This window comes from Oryzias melastigma, linkage group LG14 (assembly GCF_002922805.2).
Source record: "Oryzias melastigma strain HK-1 linkage group LG14, ASM292280v2, whole genome shotgun sequence".
NCBI lineage: Eukaryota > Metazoa > Chordata > Actinopteri > Beloniformes > Adrianichthyidae > Oryzias > Oryzias melastigma.
This window is the reverse complement of record NC_050525.1, coordinates 25,594,337-25,608,602: the sequence shown is the minus strand read 5'-3', so window position 1 is coordinate 25,608,602 and position 14,266 is coordinate 25,594,337. Positions and strand designations below refer to the sequence as shown.

General features: G+C 39.3%; 1 protein-coding gene and 1 long non-coding RNA gene across 6 annotated transcripts in view; one reads left to right on the top strand and one right to left on the bottom strand.

Moving 5' to 3' along the window:
- The window catches only part of LOC112142621 (cell adhesion molecule 1), a 565,507-nt gene that overhangs the window by 509,622 nt on the left and 41,619 nt on the right, over positions 1-14,266 (bottom strand). The gene's annotated exons all lie outside the window — the stretch shown is intronic.
- On the top strand, positions 5,522-6,014 carry LOC112142622. Its single transcript, XR_002918616.1, has 2 exons — positions 5,522-5,682; positions 5,770-6,014. It is a non-coding gene; the product is annotated as an uncharacterized LOC112142622 (long non-coding RNA).

Below are 14,266 nucleotides of genomic sequence, written 5' to 3'. Positions count from 1 at the left end.
GCTTATATATATATATATATATATATATATATACATACTTAATTATGTATATATATATTTATACATATTAATATGTATATATAACATTTATATATATTTAAATTATTTTTTTAAATCTTAAAAGATCAATGTGGTTACAAAGTTGAAAAAAATGGACTTTCAAGTGTGACACCTGATACTATTGCTAGTGGTAGTATTGGCTAACTATTCCTAAAAGGCCATTTGATATGGTTAAATAAACTGATCTCTTGGTCCTAAATATCAAACCTTCAGTCGATACAAAAATCCATTCTGAGAACGCTTCCTACAGTGAAGTAAGACAGACACATACTGAGACTTTCATACACGTGTACACACACACACACTTTTCCCCTGGTGTTTCCTCAGAAAGCCTGCAGGTGGTAGATGATAAGGTAAAGCTACTTCACAGCGCATCAACATCCGTCACTCCCCCTCTGCCTCTGCAGCCTCTATTAATGTCGTCTCTCAGCGCTCCTCCATCTACCTGACAATTAAACAGAGATGCCGGAGAATGGAACAAGCCTTCAGCCTGCGCTGGGTGCAGGTGAGATGTCAATCATCTCATCATAATTATCCCCTCGCACCACCAAGAAGTCCTTCTATCCAGCCACAAACTGCTGTGACAACCGGAGTGACTGCGAGCAGCAGATCCACAAAGCTGAGAGTCTGTCTGGGTTTATCGTAGATGGAGCCGTACAACACCTCAAACAAATTCATCACAGGGATCTGCTGGCTTTGGCATGCCCTGTCCCTTTCTGCACTGAACAAGATAAACCTGACTCCAGGGCAAGTGTAGTTACATCACCGCCACGAGGGGAGGTATTCTCCTTTACGCCTCTATGAAACACAATTGTAGAGTCCATTTGGTTCAAAAATTATCAGGATTTATTCGTCTAAAGTTTAGGGAAATAAAAAGATCAAAGGTCTCTAATTCAACTTGACCTTCATCTGTTCAACACACTTTCTTTTTAAGCACCAGGGTTCACTTGCACGCAGAGTTTCACTTGTTTTCAGTTTGCTTTTTTGGACTGTTGGAGATCATAGTTATTAAAATGAATCAGAAAAAACGGACTGCTACAGTCAAAACAGTGTGAATGCTACATGTATGGATATATTTGGAAAGTCCAGCTTTGTCCTTTAGTGCACACTATAAAATGACACATTTCATTACTACAATCAGAAAAAGTAATTCCTCTGTCCTTTATATAAAGCAAAAAAAAATGTTGGCTTTTCCCTTAAACAAAAGCAGTTCTGTGAATATGAATTTTCTCCAAAAGTAGCAGAATAATCAAATTTCTGGTAAAAAAAATGACAACACAACTATACTTCCATCCAGTGCTCTATTAATTATGCAGTTTCTAGCCAAAATTAAAACCCTGTGTCGTTTTCTAGAACAGTTTGGGCAGATTTGTGGTGTGGAAGTAAGCCTGAGCTTATATCCCATGATGCCTTCGTTTACACTCCCTCCTGCTAGCTTACAGCCCCTCACAAGCCCGTGCTAACTTTACCGGTGCAACAAAAATGGTGAGCAATATCGGAGCTATCCAGTCGTACAGTTTTGAGCCAGATGGCAGCTCAGACGAGGAAAACGAAGACGTTGATGGATCTATTTGACTACAAGTGGATGTATCGGAATGGAGCGGAGCAGGGAAACTTTGGCTCACCCATCCCATCTTTTTCCACGTACTTTTTAAGCCATTATTGTCCTCCATCATGAGAAAAATGTAACAAAAAACACCAAAAACATGATTTTCATTGGAGTGTGTCTTTTAAATTAAATACAATTAAGCTGTTAACCCTTTAACATCATGTAGCTCTCGAGCTGGCGCTTTTTGAATAACCGTAACCCTTTGACCTTTTGCGCAATTAACAAAATTCCAATGGGTTCTTAGTCACTATTAGTCAAAGTGTTGGATTTTGACACAAAACTGATTTTCTAACCTTTCAGAATCCATTGGAATTGTGTTTATTGTGTAACAGTTACCATAAGTAAAAGTGTTACTTCCCATCTCCAATGACGGCTCCAGTGTTGAAATGTTAAAAACTCGAGAAGTTAACTGGTTGTTGTGTTATTTTTGAAGACTTGATACTTTCATGCTCATAAAAAAAGCACATTCATGGTATTATTTATGAGTAGTACATTGTTCCCATCTGCACTTTTGCCAGTGTTTCTGCTCCGAGCCAGAAGCTGCATTCTTGGCCACAACTCTCCTGAACTCTTGAACTTCACATGATCACCAAGAAAAAATTAAAAATTTAAGCGCGTGAAAGCTGGCTTTTACTCAAAGTGACACATTCATTCCTTTGCCATACACAGAGCTTTTTATGTAATTGTGTTATTCCATTTTTTGTTTCATAAATGCATGCACTCATTTAACTGCATTTAATGGAATTCAATCTTACAATATTTTAAACCAATTTGTTTTGAAGTTAATCAAAATACCCATTGTCCTATATTCAATATTTTTAGTGTAATATTGAAATTAATTTGACATTTTAGGCTATAAAATGACATTCTTCATTTTTCTGGTACACATAAACTTGTTTTAACTGGTAGTAAAAACATACCAGAACATAAATGACAAAATGGGCAAAAAAATGATTAAACCTTTAATGATAAATATTAACAAAAGTATTTTTTTGTGTTTGGGAACTGGAAAAAATCATGCACACTTCAGTGAAAGTATTCTGTTAACATTTGACTATTTATTATTCATATCCCATTACCTCCCTATAATTACAAAAGAGATTATCAGATTGTTAAATGAAAAAAAAAACAAAAAAAAATCTAAGCGAGTCTCTTTCCTTTTCTCCATTTTAATGGAATCAAATGTACCATAAAAACAATGATTTTCAAGTTAACTCCAAATGGAGTTTTGGATAAATACATCAACAAAATGTCTTACTAATACGCTGATGGGTGGAGCTTTAATGGGACATTCATGCTGAAGCTTGACCTTCGTTAACTGGACATTTTTTTAACCAGTGTTGTGATGTGAAAGAATACTCTGCTTCTTTAAAGAGGAAGGTCGAAGCTCTTCTTTTCAAAAGAAAGAAGGCAGAAATCACAAAGTTAACGGCAGAGTGAGGAACCGTGGATGGAGCTGAGAGTGAACTGGAGCAGCTGAGGAGGACGATGACGAGAGCCGACAAGACTGGCCCTGCCGTAACCCTGCGGTGGGCCAACCCTTAAAAACCTTTTCCGTTCAGCAATCGTGGATGAAAACACCTGGCAGGGACTCCGCTACTGTCAGAGTTTTGTGATTTTCTTTTTTCATCCTGGTTGAGAGCAAACACACAGAGGTTCTTAGTGATATAGCTGTTTGTGAAGGCAATCCAAACACTTAATATGTACTCGAACAACCAATATTAGTGTCTTCACCAAGCACTCACCATCAAGTTTTGTTTACATCTATCAGTTTTGATATATTAAACAGGCCTTCCTTTCTAAGAGTGCATTCTGTTCCCCAATACTTCATTCAGTTGTTTCATTCTAAGCTATTTTTCCCCCAAAAATCTAGTTTTTGGGGGAAAAATCCAGTTTAAAGTAGTACTAGTTGGTAAAAAGATTTTTACTTCATTAGAAACATGACCGCCAACCTACGGTTTGTATATAAGTGTTACTCCATGCCAATGAACATGACAAACGCCTTATTTTTAGCCAGTGTCTCTGGAAAAAGCTCCTCTCCCAGGAGTCCTGTTCTGCTTAAACTGCTGAGCTTATTGGGGGAATAATTAAATGCTTAGATGCAGCTACTTTTTACATTTTAAAAACACTTTGACCTTAAAAGTTTCTGAAAAAAAAATCTACAAATTGTTTCACTGTAAAGACAACCTCTGCTGAAACTTGTATTTTTAACTTGTTTTTTTTTCAGATGATAGAGGACATGCATTAAAAAGAAAATTGGAATAAAATTGCATCGGAATATTTCATATTAGTTTGATTGCTGTATGTAATCATTAGTTAGCTTTTTTAACTACTATAGCATCTACTGAGATTTTTTTGTGGCTAATTTGGAGTTTAGCTAATAATTTTATTAACATGCTAGCTGTGGATGATTTTTTTTTTTATAGAACATCCGCAACAAGCAAGGGACAAAAGTATTCCCGACCCAAAAGGCCTTAAAGTTTAAATCTAAGACAACATAATGCAAACACTCTATTTGCAGTCAGCATAGGGGAAAAACGACCAACTGGACGTTCTATTTAAAACTATCGCATGACGGTTAGCAGTAGCATGCCACGACTTCAGCTTGCTGTATGAACTTTGCATCGGTTCCTTTTCCTTTGATGATTCATACAGACAAATCAAGTCAGTCTATAAACAAATCATGTTCTCATTTCCTTTTTTGAGGAAACTTTAAAATACCGTGTCACACTTGGAAGACAATGATACCATCGACTATTTTTCCCCAAAGACTGACTGTCAGGTTTTAGTGCCATATTTGAAGATTCACAAAAGCGGAATAGTTGAAGGTCTAAAGTGTCGGTCAGTAAGATTTGTGGGGGGGTTTGGGTTGTTGTACAAAAACGATACAGAAAAAGAGAATTCCACTGTTGTGACTAGAACTCTGACTCATCCATCATGTTGCCCATCAACAATGCCTGGACATGACAGCCCAAAAACTGAGCTGGGAGCCTGTTGAATGAGTACAGTAGAGCCATTTTTCCTGATTGCCAGTCCACTATAAACCAATGGCTTGGAAAATCCGCTGACCCCTCCAGTTTTCAAGCCTTTAGCAATAGTGCCCTGGAGCCAAACGTGAGACAAAAAACAGGGATGACGGTGGGAACTGGAGCATGCTGGAAAACAATGCATGAGAACCAACCCCCGCCATCCTTCCATGTCACTTTTTACTTCTCCCTGTACTCTGCCTTCTCAATCCACAGCTGGAATCAGTGGCATTTCTTGCATCTGACATTTTAACCATCAACCAGATGCAAAACATACTCTAAAATTTTATCAATAAAGTCATTTTACTCTATTAAATGTTAATGCACGGCTTGGAACATAAAACTGTTAATGTGAAACATGAAAATGAAACATGAAAGCTGGATTTGCCATTAGCAGAACTGCCTCCAAACTATTTTTGGAAGATGAACAAAAATTTTCAAATGTTAATAAAGTACCACCAAATCCCACTCGGATCATCTTTTTATCCATTTTCAAAGCATTCCCAGTGCTATTCGGGTCATGATTATGACATTTTTAGTCAAAATTGATGTTTTTTTTGTGGACATAGTTTCTGCAGTAGTTCTTTAGAAATTCACTTCTGAGTTGTGGGTGGGACCTAAGTGCAGAGCAACCCCGCCCCTCTTCCCATCCCCGTTGCAGAGGGGACATTGTGGCCCACCCAAGACATTTTCTACATCACAAATAAACTTTTTTAAAATGGCATTTTTTAATCTTCTCCTGAGTCACAACATTTTTATAAATAAATGCTTAAAATATAATTTTAAGCTTAAATTTCTTGATATATGTAGTCTATATTCAGGAGAATTGTCATGGTGCCTCTGTCAGTCTCCTCCCCCTCTCCACTCTCCCCTCCTCTCCACCTGGCTGCTGATCATCCCCAGCTGCAACCACTCATCTCGTCTCCTCACCTGCCTACTTAAGGAGCTCCAGGACCTTCATTCCCCGCCAGTCCGTTGCCCCTGATGGTGCATATTCGGCCACCTCGTCTACGCCACAGTCTTGCCACGTTTTTGCCGAGACTCTGTCTAAATACCTCTCTCACTCTCTCTCAGGAATCTCCTACCTCGAGTGGTTGCATGTTTTTCCCCACTTCCGGATCTCCAGTCGGGTCTCCTTCCACGGTCACACCACGAGCCTCTGCCTCTGCTTCACGTTCCTGCGTCCAAGACGGCCATCTCCCTCTTGGAGGACAAGATCGCCTACTACGCCTCCAACCTCTGCCTCCTGCTCGGAGCCTGCTTCCTGTCCTGTTCAGGACCCAACCTTCTCACCACATTATTAAAATTATTGCCTTCCACGCTAGACCTCTGCTGTGTTTCTTCCGGGTTCCAGCGTCTGGGTCGCTACGTGTTCTGTAGCCATGACAAGAATGCCACAAAAACATTCTAAAAACACCAAAAAAACAATAAACACTGTAAGGATAGAAGTCAAAGCTCCATGTTTTCTCCAGCAGCAGAAAACTTCCATCAGAGCCTAAACTTTAAATCTGCAAAGTATTTGTCTCATAATTGTTGGCTGGAGCCTAATGACATTCCCCTAATTGTTGCTTATTGTTTTCTAATCATACTCTGAAAATGTAATCTGTCTCTGCACTTTGGCAGCATCAGACTGGGTCATAAAAACACTAATTAGTAACCATGAGTTTGCATTGACAGGGATATTACGAGGTGATTTATGACTTTTAATCAGACAAATGCGTAATCCACTTTCCTGTGAAAACATCTTCATTGTGTTTACAGGTGCAGTGAACCTTTGCGGGGATTGAGAGATTAAACAGATAAACATTCAGGGATTACACAGACTAAATGATCATAGTTAAGGCAGACGAGCCAAGACTTTGAGGTTTGCTTCAAAGACTTGTTTGAGCCCTACACTAATTAATTTCTGTAATATTTCATAATGAATTTGCAGTAAAGGTTGTTATTTGCCTTGAGTAAAGTATCAGTCAACCTGATCTACACCAGTAAGGATGTAATTTCTGTGTTTAAATACCATACAGTTGCATGTTTTAGCTCATTACCAACACTGTAGCTTCTGATGATTACATTTTTTTCTGGACCGCTGCACCGGGAAAGGTCACAATTACTTGTAGTAAACTGTGATGTATTATACAAAACTATTTACATTTGTTTGTAGCTGCGTTTGTATAATTACAATCATTTTCCAAATGTGTTTAAAAGTTTAATTAACTCATGTTTTATTTACAATTCGACTGTTTTTTTTCTCACTCAAGTGTATAGTATGAGGTCAGGCGTTATTTTAAAATAAAGTATCCGAAAAATTGACATAAAGATGTGACCTTGTGAAAATACTTAGGCTGAATCCGAATTCTTCCCCCACGGCTTCTCCCTACCCCTTCAATCGTAGGGGCATTTAAAGGGGTACGGTTGTCCGAAATAGTTTTTTTAAGGGCTAACCCAGCCTGGCGAAGGGATGCCGAGCCCTCCACCGGGTCTGACCTGAGGCCTAACACATAAAAATATTACAGTCATTCTCCATAAAACAAGAAAACGTGGAAATAGTTCAAAGTCTAAAGCTAACATTGACTTTGAATAGACTACAAGATCAGCCCAAACCTTCACTATCGAGAGTAAACTCACTCAAATCTTACTAAAATGTTTTCTAAAAGTTCTCCGTTATCAGCAATAATTTACTTGTAAATAGTCACATTCTTGTTTTTGCAGGTGTTTGTACAATTGTGGCACAGCAGGTAATCGGCACCTATGCCATTCCAATATGGCGTCCAACACAACAAGCTAGCATGCCATCTCTAGGGATATATAATTCATTGGATATGTGAGAAATTCCTTTCCTACTATATAGTGTGATGCCATTGTGGTGGTGTCCGAAATCCAAATGCCCTAGAAACTTCCCAGAATTGCTTTTAAAATCCAGGGCACTAGATAGTTATGCACTAGATCGTTATTTAGTAGCTATTGATTAGGGTGGGAATTCGGACAAAACCATTGTCTGGGCTAACGTAGCTGACCGGCGACTACTGATGATGTCATCAAGTGGAAATGACATCCGAATTTGAAGACGCTATGTCCGAATTTTCCCTACTCACTATATAGTGGGTTTGTCATTTCATAGTGCTGTTTGAATCTACAATTCCAAAATTGAGTGCCCAAGAAATTTCCCAGAAGTGTTTCCAAAAAACTAGCGTTCGATACTCACTACATTAGCAAATATAGACCACAATGGTCCAACAATTTTTGCGAAAAATTGTGTTTAAATTAGGGCTGTCAGATTTGTCGCGTTAATTTGACATGTGGATGACGCCCACAATTTTTTTGACGCATTAATCGCGGATTTTCTCATACATGCCTTTTCATACTGCGCGCGCGGGCGTCCCGCCCTTTAACTCACCGGCTGCTCTCACTAGATCACGGGCAGGTCTCCAACCACCGAGCTGCGAGCTAAAACCGGCCGGCACTAGGACCTGGAGAGCTCCTGCACCCTAACCCGGCTCCGGTTCGCGTCCAGTACCACGTCTGGTGGTACCGGCTCGCATCCGGCGCCGCGTCCCGAGAGCTGCGGACCCCCGACGTTCAGAACGGCAAGCGCACCGGGGGACGTTTTAAATGTTCTGGAGGTTTAAGCGTGATCCAGCCCCAGCATAGCGGTCTGTCTGCCGGCATATTCATGATGTGAGCTCCGCTGGACACGTCGGTGCATCGAGCTGCAGCCAGAGAACGCGGCGGCAGTAACAGACTGTCAAACTATCCACAGTGTATCCCGCTTTTCTCACTCTTTAAGGTTTTAAAAAACAAAAGTTCATTGGAAATGATAAATCTCTATTTCATTTATCAAAGTAGTTCAGCAGAGGAGGAAAAGATTTGGTCCTGACAAAAAATGAACATGAAAATGGAAATTTTATTTTTGATGTTTTTTTATTTTATTTTACTGAACGTTGATTGAAGTTTTGAATTTAAAATGCCCTTCACTTGCACATGGGCTTTTGTTAGGCATTTTATGTTACAGCCTTTTATTGTTAAGAAAGTTTATCTTAATACAATGTTACAAAATAAAGTATTTCTGATGAAAACTATTAATTTTGTCATTCTTGTTTTCATAATTAATGTAGAACTGCTAAATTCCACGAAGCACACATTTTTTTCCTTAAAAAATGGCCACATATTAATTTGCGATTAATTGTGAGTTAACTATGGACAAAATGCGATCATCGCGATTAAAAATTTTAATCGCCTGACAGCTCTAGTTTAAATATAAACCATCCACAAATAGACAGTGTGAAATGTTCATATTGAGGTGGGATTTGGTCATGGTTGTCCGCGCAAATGTAGGTGACTGGCAACTATTGATGACATCATCAAGTGGGAGTGACGGTCGAATTTGAAGACACTATTTTATCCATAACTTTCTGTTTTGAGGGCTAAATGAAGGGTTAGGGGAAGAATTCAGATTAGGCTTAAGACATCAGACTTCACCAACCTTTGAGTGGCTTTTACAAACTATATCTTTTCTGAGCTGGTCCCTTGCAAGTCAAAGAAAAGTGAGATATTATAATTGTTACATTTTTTAACACTCTGAGGCAAAATTGATTAAGTTTTAGGAAACACAGACAGTTTGACATTTTCTGAATATCCCCAGAATAATAAATTTAGTTTTCCAAAAAATAGTTTTTAGTCTTGAAAGTGCAACAAATGGAGGAGAGCATTCTTCATCATTTTGGTAAATCTGAACTTTCACATGTGCTTTCTTCAGTTACATCACCATTCTGCAACAAGTGGCCTAATTGCTGTCAAAATTGTGCTAAAGATAAAAGATGACAGTAAAATTTAAAGCTGCTGTCAGATGCAGACATCTTTTGCCCCGAACCATCCGTGCTTTAACTTCCACCAGCGAGTGTTTGCATCCATGCAAACCAGCCGAATCTTGTTCTCTACAAAAATACTTTCTGGGACGCAGATTATATAAGAAGGAGCTTTCCCTCTCACTTTTACTAATTTATGAGCTGCGCTCGCAAAAGTGACACGGTACTGAATCATGCTCCGTTGAAGAGAAAGCAAAAGTGATGCTTTTCTTCCAGAGTGATGCATCAGTTCAGAGCCTTTCCTTAACCAGGAACGCTTTCTTCATGACCGAGTAGAACATACGCAACACAATTCACCAACCTCACCAATCAAGCAGCACTCTGACATTTCTCACAGAAGGTAGTTTTTCTCCAACACATCGCTGCTCTGCATTCAGTCCGAGCCAGTTTGCACCTGAAGTTCACGCATGTTAATTGAAAGCTCAGCTTCCTTCCTTCACTGGGCTTTCCTCTCTGCTGCTTTCAGTAGATTTGTTAACACAAGGCTGAACAGACGACCTCTTTGCAAACATTAATTGAACCTAAATACCATGTTAGCGTGATAACCAAGAACTCCGGCCAAGGTTTTCCTTTGATTTCTCATTTTTATAGGCAAAAGTTCTTTATTTAAAATAATAAACATTCAACTTAGAAAAGACTATAAATACTACAAACATCAAAAGACTGATAAAAGCGAAAAAATAATGCAAAATCTGTTGAAACCAACCAAAGAAAACTATAGAAAAGTACCAAAAATCAGTACTGCGATGGTATCGGTACCAACTTTTCTGGACCACCGGTACCGTATAAAACTAGCAAATTTTGGTGCTTTGTTCCAGACATGACTATCTTTGTATTTGTTTCAGTTTTGCTGTACAGTTCTAGCCAGTAATTTTACCTTACAAGCGATTGGTAAGCGGTTTATTTTACTGTAATGTAAACGTTACCAACACAGTGGACAACACCAGGGCTGTGTTGATTTATCAAGCTCATTCAGGTTTACTTGTTTGTGCACATATTTAATTCACTCTTGATAGTCTTGCAAGAAATATAAGCAATCTGGAAACTTCACCTGAACTGTTCAGTACCAAGTATTTATCTCTGGTTGAAGTTTTGGCTCAAGATGTTATGATATAAATCGAATCACTAAAATGAATCGCTACACCCCTACTAACCAGCCATACTGAGGAACCTAGAAATAGACTGAAGGAGTGTTCTTCTAAATGCTTTTCATCAAGCTCTGCCTCCTGTGCTTAAACAGACGAGCTGCCACTGTTAGCTACACGTGAAGCTCTCAGAAGCCAACACACCCCTGGGCTTCTTCTCCTTCCACTTCAGTGGACCGAGGCTGGAGCCAGTTGCATAAGACTCAGACCGGACAAATTAATCCGTTCCTGTTTTGGAGGTTGCCATCAGAGACATTAATCCAGATGTGCGCTGCTGTCCTGCAGTTTCGTAACGACCCTGGCAGCCACTGCTGGTTCACAGCTTCATTCCCTTTTGGGAATTATTCTTTTTCTTTTTGCCCTGCTTTTAAAGAACAGATTGAAAATATTTCTTTACTAAATCCTTCCAGACCTTTAACCTTATTATAACCTTATTTTTTTGCATCTCGTTGAACTGTCTCTACATGCACAAGGATGCAACTAAGCAGGATATGACCTTCTACAGCTTTCACGACAAGGAGAGCACATTGAAAAATCATAGTTGTCGTGGGTAACCAACTCTAGCTAAATTGCTCAAGAGGATTTTTTTTTAACATTGCCCTTTTGCTTTTTGAGCGAAGCCTGTGGGATGTTGATTCATTCCAACAAACAAAGCAGATGGACAGAAGCGATACAATTCTACTTCTAACCCTTTAACGCCTGAGGCGTCACCCCTGATGCTAAAACAAAAAAATATTTAACATATTGTAACTTTTCAACTTTTCCAGCAGTTCCTGAGGGAGAAAAGCGGCTGGACGAGCTGGAATTATCGTGTTAAAGGTAGAAAAGTTACAGAAAATCAAAGAACATAAACACTGGAGCTCCAATGTATCCGTCAGGCCATTCACAGCTACTGAATAATCATGACGCTTTCACAAACGCCTGGTTTTGTCATCACTACTGTGAGAAACCTTTGAGTCATCTTTGACTCTTCAGTCCCACATAAATAAAATCCCATTCTAGAGCTGACCTGTAACCCCTGAAATATGATGAAGTGATGCCCATTTTTTTTTACCATGTTTGGACTCCTTTGTAATCAGGTTGTCTTAGACCTTCTAGTTTTGATGGGAAACCGCGGCAGATGACATAAACCAGACTGGAATTTGGGTTTTTCACACAGCCCCATCACATCCTAAATGACCTCCATCTTTTCCCAGAGGAGCTTTATATTCTCAGATCACAGGATCCACTGGATATTCCTGGAGTTTCTAAAAGTGGAGCCAACGACTTCTTTAGCTTAGGAGGGAGAACGTGATTGTTATTAAAGCTTGAAGCCGTCCCCTTTGAGAGTTTTCTTTAGACCAAATGAGAAGATCCTTGTTGCTGTTTCTTTGTCCTAAACTTAAATATATATATATACAGTATATGCAGAGTTTCACATCTGGTGTGAACTTTACAAGGGTGCAGAATGGAAGCGGCCTCTGTGATTCGGCGCCACTTCCGAGTCTGCTGTGAACCAGGGGCTAAAGTGGCGTGATGCTTCTAAGGTTCAATTATCTAAACTTTGCCAAAGAATTTGTGCCACATTCACCAATCAGGGACCCAGCTTTGGCCTGCGACGTGATGTCATCACCAGGTGGAGTCCACAACAAACATGGAGTAGAATCTGATCATTCTCCTCTTGAACTGACTGATATTTTTTCTTATTTGTAAGGAGACAATAATAAAATAGCTTCTTTAATTTTATTCTTGTATTGATTTTTTCCCTCCTAGGACTAAAGCGGGACAGAAAGTCATAAACTGGGTCACAGAGATGAAGTTCTGTCATTTAGTAGACGGTGAAATCCTTTATTCAAAATAAATAATCTTGATCTCTCAACATCATTTGAGTCTTACATGTAGCAATGAGGATATAAACTTCTTGCAGCTAAATAGACGGCAGATATCAATTTAAAATCACACATTTTTATTTGTCAAGCTATTTAAAGTTGAACTGGTGAACTCTATGTGTGCAGGTTTTCTAATGTAAGGTTTGGTTTATTAGGAGATGTTCTTAAAACCTAAATTTTAGATGAAGGAGAGCTGCACAGGTAACCACAAACAGTCCCAAAATAAACACAAGAATAGCAGCAATAATGACTCCAGCGGTGCTGCTAGATTTCAGCCATTATTTGTTTTAATTCACATAATTACAGGCGTAGCATCTGCAGCAGAAAAGCTGACATCTCTGCGTTCGCTCTCACCCACGGCTTTCCCCTCTCTGAACACACTAAATGCAGGGAAGCCATTATGTAACTCCAGCTGTTTCCACAGTTCAGTTAATATTCCATCAGAAGAAGTCGGCGCCGCGCTCGCCTCCACGCCTCCTTCACCGGCAAGCACTGACAGCTCGGGGCCTGCAGCTACTGTCACCACATTTTACCGATGCTTTCGTTCAATTTACTGGCATGTCAGCTTCATGAATAGTCCGGCTCCAGCTTAAAAGATTTTGACCTATTTTGTGACATGGCCACAATGGATTTCAGCATTTTGCAGCTGATGAAAAACTCATGTTGTACACAAATGTAGAATAAGGGCTTAAGGAGGTCTAAAACATCAGAGTACAAAGTCTAAATGGAGATTTGAGGGCAATTTTAACTTTACAATGAGCAGTTTAGTCTCCACCTATGAAGCAAATTTAATATTAACTTTAATAATGAGAAATAGCGCAATATAAAGACTACTTTAAAGGGAATCTACACAGAAAATACCAAAAGTTGTGTTCTAAAAGCGATTTTAGCCTCTAGATATAAGGGTTTATTGCTTTTATTGGAATTTACCATGTGCATAAAGTACATCACCCATCCCAAGTGAAAAACAGAAACAATCTGGAGAGGTTTTGGTATTGACGTTCAAAAGTTTCTTCCCTTTTCCATGCAGTTTTCTGCTTTTTAATAATAATAATAATTAATTCGATTTTTCTGTGCTTTTCCAGACTCTCAAAGCACTTACAATGTGTCCCCATTATTTATTCACTCCTCAATTATACTTGGTAAGCTACTGATGTAGCCTTAGCTGCCCCGGGGCAGACCCAAAGAGGCATGGCTGACAGGACGCGCCTCCGGCCCCTCTGACCATCACCGTTTTGGTTTTCCCCTTGCCTTACTCCTGTTCTCGGGAACAGCTGTTCATTCTGCTCTTGGAGTTCGTGGAAGTCCCTGGTTTTTTTTTGTTTTTTAAAGCTGTTTGGCAAAAGATGTGAGTGAATGTCAGCACTACAGACGAGCCTCCGTTGGAGTGTAAAAATATTAAAAGCAGATAAACTGACAGGTTGTCACAACACAGCAGACGTGTCAAAGCCGGTTTCCGGCGCACTGATGCGTTCATGGTTGTCACAGGCATCTGCTGAAACCGGAATCATATCCGCAACTTTTAACTGCAAAAATCTTCCTGTTGGCTAATAATCCAGTTTTTGTGTAATTATGACCGACACAAACGTGATTTAGTTGGAGAAATTACTTAATACTGAAATTCTAACATCACATCTGTGTTCTGACTTAGAAAAATGCTTATTTATCAATTTACTCCACAGATTTTCAATTGTTTTAT